Genomic DNA, 12,277 nt, shown 5'->3' on the forward strand with positions numbered 1-12,277 from the left:
ATTGTGAAACGTCCTTCAATAGCATTCTGCCCAAAAAAGGAAGGGGAAAAAAAGAAAGTCGATGATGAGCAAATATTTGTTACCTATTTTGGGTCCTTATTCGTTCACATTTGCATTTTTTTTCTAAGTGATTTTTATTTAGTTTTGAGTCTTTTAGTTGATTTTACAACTAGTTATTGCAAAATAAGTCATTATTTATTTTTAGTGTTTTCAGATTATTTTTAATACTTTTTTGTATACTTTTTCTTTAATAAGTTTTTTCAAGTTCTTTGGTATGCTATTGGAATGAGTTGAAAAGAAGAAAAAACAAGGTAGAAGAAGTGAAGAAAAGAAAAGAGTAGGAAAAAAAATAAAAAAGCATGCATTTTGCCTAGGAAGGTCGCAACTTTGGTCATCCTACATAGTAGCTTTAGTGCAATTTTGCACAATTATTCTCCTTTGATTTTTTAGCGATGGCACTTTGGTCTTTTCACCCTATTTCATAGTTTTGTTGAACATTTTCAAAATATTTATAATATTCCAATAGTTATAATTGAAAAGTTACAAATGGTCCAAAAGTTATGTCACTTGGTTATTAACCAAGAGTTGTCACTACTCATGGTGATGAGTTATGTATCTTATTACCAAAAGTTATTGATAAGCCATAAAAGTAACATGTTTTTAATCCCATTCTTAATGTGTTTTTGGATGATTAATTATATGAATTAGTGAATTTGATGCTCCTAATCTTTTAAATTCATGTTTCTATACTTAGGTGAGCATAGGGGAGCGAAAAACGAGCCAAAATTGAGTAAAAAGAACTGTTTCCACACGCCCATGTGAGCCATAAGGGCTGGCCACATGCCCATGTGCCAGTCCGTGTCGATTTCGCACCCTGTTTCCCTGTTACGCAAAAAAAAAAACCCAATTTTTAGGGTTTCTGAGCATTCTAAAGTCTATAAATGCACACTAGAAAAGGACCTAAAGGGGGACGCATAGTAGAACGTAGAAAAGACTCGAAAAACACCGACGGACTCAAATCAGAAGCAGGATCTCATTCAAGACTGAAGATCTCCATTCAATTTCTTTAGAAGTTTTTTTTTGGGTTTCTTTATGTTTTTTTGTTTTCCTATTTTTGAGATGTTTTCCTTTCTAAGTATGAATTAAATTTCCTAGATACCTAGGGAAGATGAAACTTATGACAGATCTTATTATTTGATTTTTTTGAATTACATGATAAATATTTGTTCTTGATTTCAATTATGTTTGCTTACCTTCATGTTTAATGTTTTTAGGATATTAATTCATGATTGATGTGCCTATTCAGTGGAGCAATAGTCCTTGTTTAAGAGTAGATCTAGCATAATTGAGTGGAGTTGCATGCAATCCTAGAAATAGGATCACATAAATCTACTGGATTAGAGTAAAATTTAATAGGGGAATCCATAGATCGAGTTAATGCAACGATAAGGGTTTTAATTAGAAAGAGATTTCAATTAATCAACCTAGAGTCAGTTATTTTTACTCTCAAAAGAGATATTAATATAATTTAGGGATTTCTACGGATCAAGTCAAATGAATAAATCGTTTAATTCAGATTTAGAATAATAAGTGAAGTCTAGGTGGATTCTTTCCTGGGTATTGTCTTTTTCATAAGTTTTTTTTGATTATTTTCCCAATTCGCTCTTTGTTGCTTAGTAATTAGTTTAGTTTAATTTTAGATTAAAAACAACCCTTAAATTTATAGGCTAGATAATAAGAAGATAGTAATTACTAGTACTTTTAGTCCTCGTGGATACGATATTCCTGACTCACCGTAGCTATACTACCATTCGATAGGTGCTCTTGCCTTTTTCGTATTTTAGTTAGTTCGTGACATCATCAGTTATATCACTTAATTAATAGCAAAAAGTCGTAATTACTCAAACTGATACCTATTGAACATTTATATTGATAAAATATGTGACTATCCATTCAGATAGTTATGTCTCTATAAAGAGACAAAAGGACTCCTATAAATAGGAGCGAACTTTCATTTGTGTGATACACTAAAAAGATAAAAACATTTGTTTCTTTTAATTCTCCTCCATCTTTTATTATTTTTAAATTGTTCTATTGTTTATAGAAATTGATATTCTTACTACACTTTGCTCAATATTCAGTGGACTATTTCCGCCAGTACAAAATATAGACAGTTATTGGGCTTCATTGTATCCTTGAGGTTCATATGTCAGTAACTCTTTTGCAAAAATATAGGTGAGGGTGAATAGAACCTTTAAAAAAGTGGTATTGATACACGCATTAAAGTATTCATTAATTTCTCACAAGTTTATTTTATCTCCACACACCAACAAGTTTTACCTTAGGAAAGCCTTTTATAAGGTAGAAACTTAAGTTTTTCAGAAAAAGAGACATCAATTTAGATTATAAACAATTCTAAAGTTTATTTTTCTTGTCTTTCATAGTTTCTAGTCGTCGTAATATTCAACTTTCGATTTTCTTGTGGAGTATAACAACCCATTAAAGATTTAACTATTATTAAGTTTTAAGTTTTATTGTTTCTATTTTGTTACATTTCATCTCAATATCTTGTATGTTGCTTGACAATTCACAATGTGCTAAATTGTTTATGTGGTTGGTAGATCTGTAGGTTAATGACTTAGTAATTAAGATAGGATTAACATTTGATTTAGAAAATATAGTTCCTGTTTAAAAATTTTTAACTTGTGCACTTATGTTAATTCAGGTGACACACAAGTTAACAAAAATTTTAAAGAATTCTACGCTAATGATATTGTTAGGAGGTTACCCAAGATTGATTTTAGGGAAAACAACCAACTAAGAACTACATTGCACTCAAATTTAGGTGAATTGTTAAACCAATTAGTGGCATTGGGAAGATGCAATTATGGCACTTCTACTTTTTAGCACTTGGCTTAAATTTGGAGGCGCATCTATATAATCGATTCTAGATTAGGATTAATCTAGTATAGGTTATTAATTGTCATTAACTAAATGTGACCGTAGGCCATAACATTAGTGAACTGAGGTTGAATATTCAAAAAAGCATTTTATTATTTTGTTTACTTTATTTGTATCCATTGTACACATTTTTCATATTTCTTTATCTTATTATCTCCTAACTTATGTTAGTAATTTAGTGAGGTAGTGGGTCAAGTTAGTTAATTGAAGTCAATTGCACACTTTCCTGTGGGTTCGATTCTTAAAATGTTTCCTTGTAGATTTATTTTATTGTAATTATTACTTGACAACGATATTGTGCATTTGCAGTTATCAAAATAGTGAAAACAAAACTACCTAACTCATGGATTTAGAAAGGAACTGTACTTGGGAGAGACGTCTCAAATTAAGGAAAAGATATCCAAATCTGAAGTGGCAATGACTACTAGGTCAACCCAAATCCCAACGGACCTCACCTGGATCTTGCCAAGTCTAACATGTTAGCATCCAATGCAGAAGACCGCCTTGATTCCAACAAAAAGAGATGGAACACATGCAAAGTTATGGAAATCCTTGGTGACAATAATATTGTTGAGCTCACAAGTAGGCCCATCTCTATCTAAGGAGGTAGGGATAGAATTGTTTAGCATCACGATTATAATGGCAATTTCTCAATAAAGAACGCTTATCGCCACCTTTAGAGATCTCGTCATCAGAGCCAACCTTCACAGGTCTGCAACAAAGTAACTTGGAATAATGTTTAGAAACTACGCCTCTCCTTCAAGTTGGTTTTATTCTTCTAAAAAAGGTGTAACAATTTCCTAAAAGTAAAGGAGTCTCTTTTGAAAAAAAAAATTCATATTAATGGTGACTACCCACTATGTCGTAGAAAAAGGGAATCTATAAAACATCTCTTTCTTTTATGATTTCTCCATAGTGATCTAGTTTGGTATCCTTTCTTACTCTTAAAATTGGTTCATGAAGCTCACATCCATTTCTTCCTAGATCTTTCAGTGGCTTTAAGTTCACAATATCACCTCTTGTGGAGTAAGAAACTTCTATACAACCTTCACTTGTGCACTCTAGATAATATGGAAATCAAGGAACTAGTTTGTCTTCAACATCTTGCCCAACCCAATCGACATGCGCAAAGTGAAAAAAAAATTGAGGTGTTGAAATTAAGTTGAATATTTTTACAATAGTAAAAATGTAATTTCACAATTTTAATAGCCTATATCTTTATAATTTTCAAAAGGTTAAATCAATTTTTATCATGTTAGGGGTCAAAGTGTAACACCCCCTACCCGTATCCGTCGCTGGAATAAAGTACGAGGCATTACCGAAGAGTAAAAAAACACTTACAGATAATTTAAATATATTTTCATAACAACTTGTCTCGATTTCATACTATTTCATATTTAAGCTTTACTCACCAAAGTATTTGAAATATCATCTTTATGTAAATAGCACACATGACGTACATATTTCCATAGTTAAGAATGAACACATTTATCAAACATATTCCACATTCATATATCAATGTCTTACATTTCCATATATCAATAACCGTCATTTTTCTTGTTTTTCAGATAATTATGTGTAACCATTGATAAGCATGTAATTCACTGTTTCTTCCTGTCAATCACAATTTCAAATGACAAATTCGTGTGAATTAGCTCAACCTCATTAGGTATTTAAATTCTGTCACTTTGATTCACATACTCATAATTTACTAACATATCTTGTCAAACACAATCTCTGAATGATAAAATCACATAATTGAGCTCAATAATAATAATGATAACATTACTTACATTTATTTTTCCATATGTTACATTTACGACTTACCAACTTGTCCATCCAAGGAACAGCTTACGGATTTGAGTACATCGTGATCTGAAGCCCGAAATCTAACTGAAGCACATAAGTGCTAAACGGCAGCCCAAAGGCTAACTGAAGCACATAAGTGCTAAACAAAAGCTCGAAGGCTAACTGAAGCACATAAGTGCTAAACGGAAGCCCGGAGGCTAACTGAAGCTCATCAGAGCTGAACTGAAACCCCAAAAGGGTTAATTGAAACTCATATGAGTTAACGGAAGCTCGTAAGAGCTAAACGAAAGCAAACATGAGAATTCGCAACAAATGCTGAATCTCGGTTTACTTGGGTAATTTACCATCAATTCATATTTTTTACTGAAACATTGTACTCATTTCCTGCGTTCCGTTCCTCTGAAATTCTCAGTTTAATTTCATAACTTTTGTACATAATTTACTTATTTTCAACAATTAACATACATAAATATTAATCACCATTCATAAAATAATATTGAAATTTAATAATATTAACAAATGGTCACTAAATTTAGTTATATAAACTCACAAGTTCGATTTTTATTATAGCGATAATCATAATTTCATAATAAATATTCCAAATAAAACATTATATCGTTTCTAATTCAACACTTATCGATTATAATCGGGCATGTAATCAATTTATACATGATTCATTCATATATTTTTGTATATTTTCCTCCTCCTCCTCTCCATCCACTTCCTTAGTATAAACAACACACTTGTAAGTAACATTATCTATAATTTTCACTATCTATTTATGTGAATATTCAAGCTGTCCATCTGGGTCATAGTCACTAAATTATTTTTATCTTGAGCTACAGAACTCCAAATTAAGATCCATAAATTTTCCCAGAAACTAGATTCACATATCTTCTTACCATAAAATTTTTATAATTTTTGGTTGGGCCAATTAATACATTTTATTCATTGAAGTCTCCCCTGTTCTGCTGTCTGACAGTTCCGACCCTTCTTCACTAAAAATTAATTATCTTCTCGTACAAGATTCGAATGATGTCCTCGTTTATTTCTCTTGAAAATAGACTCATTCAGGATTCTAAACATATAAATCATTCTGACCTTGTCTCACAAAAGTTATTGTATCTCATGATTTAAATTTTCATTGCTTACATAATTTCTTTTATAAGAAACTAGACTCAATAAGCTTTAATATCATATTTTATTCATCCTCTAATTCCATTTCTACAATTTTTGGTGATTTTTCAAAGTTAGACTACTGCTGCTGTCCAAAACAGTTTTAGTGCAAAATGTTGATTTCCATTTTGCCCCAAATTTCACAATTCATACAATTCAGTCCTTGCTCAATTAACCCCTCAATTAAGATAATTTTCTAAATTAATACTTTTCTTAAACATTATAAGTTATTTCATAACTATTTAAATTCAGAATTTCCACATAAAACTCTAACTTCAAACTCTTTTACAATTAGGTCCCAAACATTCACTTTCTATTCAATTCTTACAATAAAATCAACATATAAACAATTTAAAACTCTAATTCCATGCCAAGTAATCATATACTTCCAGCACATATGTATATACACTTTCAATTTCTTTCATAGAATCAAAAACTAATGAATTCAACAAGTGGACCTATTTGTAAAAGTCACAAAAACACAAAAATTTCAAGAAATAATAAAGAATTGAACTTACTTGGAGTAAAAATATGAAAAACCAGATTAATATAACTCCTCCATGGCGTTTTTATGATGAGAATGCAGAAAAATAAAGAGAAATCTAGATAATTCCACTTTAGTCCTAGTTTTATTAAGTAAATTTTGCAATTTTCCAATTTTACCCTTAATTCTCCTTATTTTCTTGCTGATTTCATGCCCTTGCCGTCCAGCCCAAATAAAACTTGGGTCTATTTTCCTTTTAAACCCTCTTTCTTTTATCAATTAAGCTATTTAATCATTTCCCACAATTTTGCATTTGATACAATTTAGTCCTTTTTGTTCAATTAACTATCAGAACTTTAAAATTTCTTGACGAAACTTTAATACTAACATATTAACACTCCATAAATATTTATAAAAATATTTATGGCTCGATTTAAAATTATCGAGGTCTCGATACCTCATTTTCGATTCTAATTATTTTAATATTTATTTTTAGTACACTATTCACTATTTTCAAAAACAATTTTCCTAACTTCACATTTAATTTATACTCACTAAATTAATAATATTTCCTACTCATTTGTCAGATTTAGTGATCTCGAATCACTGTTTCGACACCACTGAAAATTAGGTTGTTACACAAAGTGCAATTTTACTATTACTAATATAATTTCTTATAAATTATAAAGGGACTAAAAACGAAATTTTCATTTTACGAGGGGTTAAGGCCCCGTGCCATCCCTTGGCTCCGCCACTACGTCTAATATTTCTTTTTAATCGCCATTATCTATTTATCTTTTAATTTTTATTTGCCATGTACCAAAAAGAAAATTTTAAAAATCACCATATATTTTGTGTACAATGGACTAATTTAATTTGGGAAAAGAAAAGAAACTGCATAGAAGGCTCGTAAAATTGGGTGAAGAATATTAGATTATAATGAGGATGAAAACAATACATATAATAGATAATTAATCCACAATTATAATCGTAAACTCTTTTAAAATAATAATAAGAAATAACAGAAGCCTTATTAACTACTGCACCTACAAATTCTAGTTACCTTCAACGTGTCATTTTAATCTTTCCTTAATTAGTTTCCATAATTCCAAGCTCACCCACCCCTCCTCTTAAATCTGATCCACGCATTGCCAATCAAACTTGATTTTTACTATCCACTTACTGCAACTTTACTTGAATTGAATTTGGATAAAATGGTTTTTAGAGCAACAATATACATTGGCCTTCCTTATATTATTTGTTGTTGATTTTGACATTGTAAGATGAAATTGTGTTGCAGGGTTATAGGAAATCAATGATCACTCAATTGGAAACTAAGAGCCCGAACCAATTATTTGCATCATCCACAAAAGGAGGTGTTGAGTTTTTAAGTAAAAAAAAAGATAAAATAAATAAATAAAATTGTGTTGAAAGATGAAAAACAGAAGCAAAAATTGGATGTTGAAAGAGAGAAGAAATTACCTTTTCTCACATACTTTTTCCAGCAAAAATAACTTGTACATATATGGTTCTATTACATTGGAAGAAAATAAACTTTGCTTGTGCAAGTGAACAAGCTGTAAAATCATCTTAATGATAACCTAGAACCTATCTAGAAACTGCTAAGTACTTGGCTAACCTTAGCTTATCAAAAAGTTGATGTCAAATCAAATACAGGTCACATGTTACAAAAAAGTACCTCATCCGGATTACTTGCATGCTTCTACATTTCATCCGGATTACTTGCATGCTGTTGTTTGTAGTGACCTTTTTAACACTCCTCCTTGGCTACAAAGCAGCAGACTCTAATTTCCTTCTTCAAATACTCGAACCTTGTGGCAACCAATGGCTTGGTTAAAATATCTGCGAGCTGAACCTCTGAGCAGCAATTGACCAAGTTGATTTCCTTTGATAACTCTACCTCCCTGATAAACCATAAAAGTAGCACATTTTAATCCCATGTTTAGCATGTTTTTGGATGATTTATTATTTAATTTAGTGAATTTGATGCTCTTAATCCTTTAATTTCATGTTTTATACTTAAGAGAGCATAGGGGAACAAAAGGAGCAGAAAATGGGCCAAAAACGGACAAAACGGGTTGATTTAAAGATCCACGCGGCCAAAACCATTTCCACACGGGCTAGCCACACGCCCATGTGGCAACCCGTGTCGACGTCACTCCTTATTTCCCAAAAATACGGAAAAAAATCAATTTTTAGGGTTTCTGAGCATTCTAAAGTCTATATAAACACACTAGAAGTAGACCTAAAAGGGGCACACGGAGTAGAAAGCAGAAATTACTCAAAAAAAAAGCCGTTGGAATCATCTCGAAAGCAGATCCACTTCAAGATTGAATATTTCCATTCAAATATCTCTCGAAGTTTATTTAGGTTTTTTATGACTTGTTGTTTTTCTAAATTTGAGATGTTTTCCTTTTAGATTATAAACTAAACTCCCTAAATACCTAGGGAGGATGAAACCTACGATGGATCTTATTATTTAATTATCTGAATTACACGATAAATACTTATTCTTGTTCTTTATTATGTGTTCTTAATCTTTGCCTTAATATTTTCAGGATGTTAATCCAAGTTTGATGTGCTTATTCAGTGGAGAAAAAGTCACTGTTTAAGGGTAGATCTAGTATAATTGAGCGAAGTTGATTACAATCCTAGAAATAGGACGACATAAATCTGCCGAATTAGAGTCAAATCTAATAGGGGAATCCATAGATCGAGTTAATGCGACGATAGGGGTTTTAATTAGAAAGATATTTCAATTAATCAACCTAAAGTCAGTTGTTCGCAGTCTCGAAAGAGATATTAACATAATTTAGGGATTTCTATGGATCAAGACAAGTGAATAAATCATTTGATTCAGAGTCAGAATAATAAGTGAAGTCTAGGTAGATTCTTTCCTAGGTATTGTCTCTCTAATTGTTTTTCTTAAGATTTTCCCAATTCAATCTTTGTCGCGTCATAGTTAATTAGTTTAATTTTAGATTAAAACACGTCCTTTAATTATTAGGCTAAATAATAGAAAGATAGTTATTACTAGTACTTTTAGTCCTCGTGGATACAATATTCCGGACTCACCATAGCTATACTATTATTCAATAGGTGTGCTTGCCTTTCTCAAAATATTAGTTAGTTTTGTAATCCATCACTCCCTCACAAAATGATACTTGATCTTGAAATGCTTAGTCTTGCCATGAAACACAGGATTTTTGGCAATTGCAACAGCTGACTGATTGTCAACTTTGATCTCTGTTGCTTCCACTTGTTCAGCATTCAAATCACTTAAAAGTTTCCTAAGCCAAATAGCTTGATTAAAAATAGTAGCAGCTGCAATATACTCTGCCTTTGTAGTGGATTGAGCTATTGTCTGTTGCTTCTTAGAACTCCAACTAAAAATTCCTGTGTAACACCCCTACCCGTATTCGTCGCTAGAATAGAGTACGAGGTATTACAGGAGTTTACCGAATTAAGTTTTTCATTATTATGAGTTAAATACTATTCATTTACCGAATCATGTTATGACGTCCCTTAGATGGGCCTCCGAAACCTAAAACATACATCAGGACCAAATCGGGATTAAATAAAAACCATAGGAAATTTTTCACAAAACCCCAATTTTTTTTATGAATTCAATATAACACCTTTATAGATATCTAACATTCCCTGCAAATTTTAAATCGAGACCAATCCAAAACAACCAATCCAATTCAACATATTTTCAAAATAGATTCATGCATATCCATAAGATAACCTCATCACATACCAATACCAGGATTTGTTAGCATACCAATGGCTAACTTTACATTCATTTCACATTAACATTTACTTTTTTAACCTATATATGCCATTGATTTCCAAAATAAAGTTTCTTGATATACCAAAATGTTGAGGTTGATAGTGTGATGTGTCTCCGACCAAATCCGACCTCTGAGCTCTTAATACTTAATACTTGTTCGTATACAAAAATCTACTAATCCCGAACTTTTTTTTTCCTTGATCTAGCTTCGTATTTGAATTTTCTGGATTTAGTGCAAAAATTATGAAATACCAGCTTAAAGAACCCCTCTTATGGCGTTTTGGCTGATGAGAATGAAGAGAAATCACAAGAAATCTAGATATTTCCATATTAGTCCTAATTTTATTTAGTTAATTGTGCAATATTCCAATTTTGCCCTTAAATCATCCATTTTCTTGCTAATTTCATGCCCTTTCCGTCTAGCCCAAATAAATTTTGGGTCTAATTACCTTTTAAATCCTTTGTCATTAAAACTTAAGCTATTTAACCATCCCAACCACTTTTACACATTTTCCAATTTAGTCCTTTTCATTTAATTGACTACCCAAACATTAAAATTTCCTAACAAAATTTTAATACCATATTACTAACATTTCATAAATATTTATAAAAATATTTCTGACTCGGTTTTATGAGATCAAGGTCTCGATACCTTGTTTTTATCCAATTTCTTCAATAATTTCTTTTTTTCTAACTAACCACTATTTTCATACGATTTTCCTATCATATCAATATTCATGCAAAAATATTAAAATAAATTTCTCTTTAAATCAGATTTTTAGTTATGAAACCACTATTCCGATAACCTTGAATTTAGGCCATTACATCCTGAACCTAGAGTGAAGAAGTAGCTCGATGTGCTCTTCGTATCATCAATTGAACCAGCCCAATCACTATCTGAATAGCCAACCAGCTTAAGTTCTTCAGCTCTCTCAAATTTCATACCATAGCCTAAGGTCCTTTTGACGTACCTTAAGACTATTTTAGCAGCCTTAAAATGAGCTACATTACAACAATGCATGAACCACGATAGAAGGCTGACTGCATACATAATGTCTGGTTTTGTTGCTGTCAAGTAGAGTAGGCAACCAATCAGACTTCTATAGCTTTTCTCATCCACTCGATCATGATTACTATTGCTTGAGAGTTTTTCTCCTAAAGCTATAGGAGTGCTAGCAGATTTGCAGTTTGCCATGAAAAATTTGCTTAGAACCTCCAATGCAAAAGCTCTGTGGCTTATGAAAATACCATGCTCATTCTGATTCACTTTCATACCAAGAAAGTAGGTCATCAAGCCTAAATCAGTCATCTCGAAAGACTCTTGCATCTGCTTCTTAAACTTTTCAATCAATTCACTTTTACAACCAGTAATCAATAAGTCATCCACATAAAATGAACAAATCAACAAATTTTGATTCTCTGCCTTCTTCACATAGAGTGTAGGTTCACTAATACTCTTCTTGAACCCCAGCCTTGACAAGTATGCATCAGTCCTGTCATACCAGGCCATTGGAGCCTGTTTTAGGCCATATAAAGCCTTCTTAAGATTGTAGACTTGGTGTTCTTCATCAAGGACCTTGAACCCATCAGGTTGTTTAACAAAGATTTCTTCCTTGAGAAATCTATTCAGAAAGGCTGATTTAACATCCAATTGACGGACTTTCCATTGCTTCTAAGCAGCTAAGGCAAACAGCAGCCTTATGGTGTCCAACCTTGCAACTGGTGCAAAGGTTTCAAAGAAATCGATACCATGTTGCTGGCTATACCCCTTCACAACTAGCTTAGCCTTGTGTTTGTTTAATGACCCATCAGCATTATGTTTGGTCCTGAACACCCATTTTACACCAATGATATTTCTGTTTGCTAGTTTATCAACTAGCTCCCATGTGTCATTCTTATGGATCATCTTCAATTCAGCCTCCATTGCTTCTTTCCAATAGCCTTCCCTTGCAACCTCATCAAAGTAGGAAGACTCAACAATGGTCATATCACACCTCTCATAGATGTCCACTAAGGTTCTAGTACCTTTGACA

Source organism: Gossypium hirsutum, chromosome A03, assembly GCF_007990345.1.
Source record: "Gossypium hirsutum isolate 1008001.06 chromosome A03, Gossypium_hirsutum_v2.1, whole genome shotgun sequence".
NCBI classification, from domain to species: Eukaryota; Viridiplantae; Streptophyta; class Magnoliopsida; order Malvales; family Malvaceae; genus Gossypium; species Gossypium hirsutum.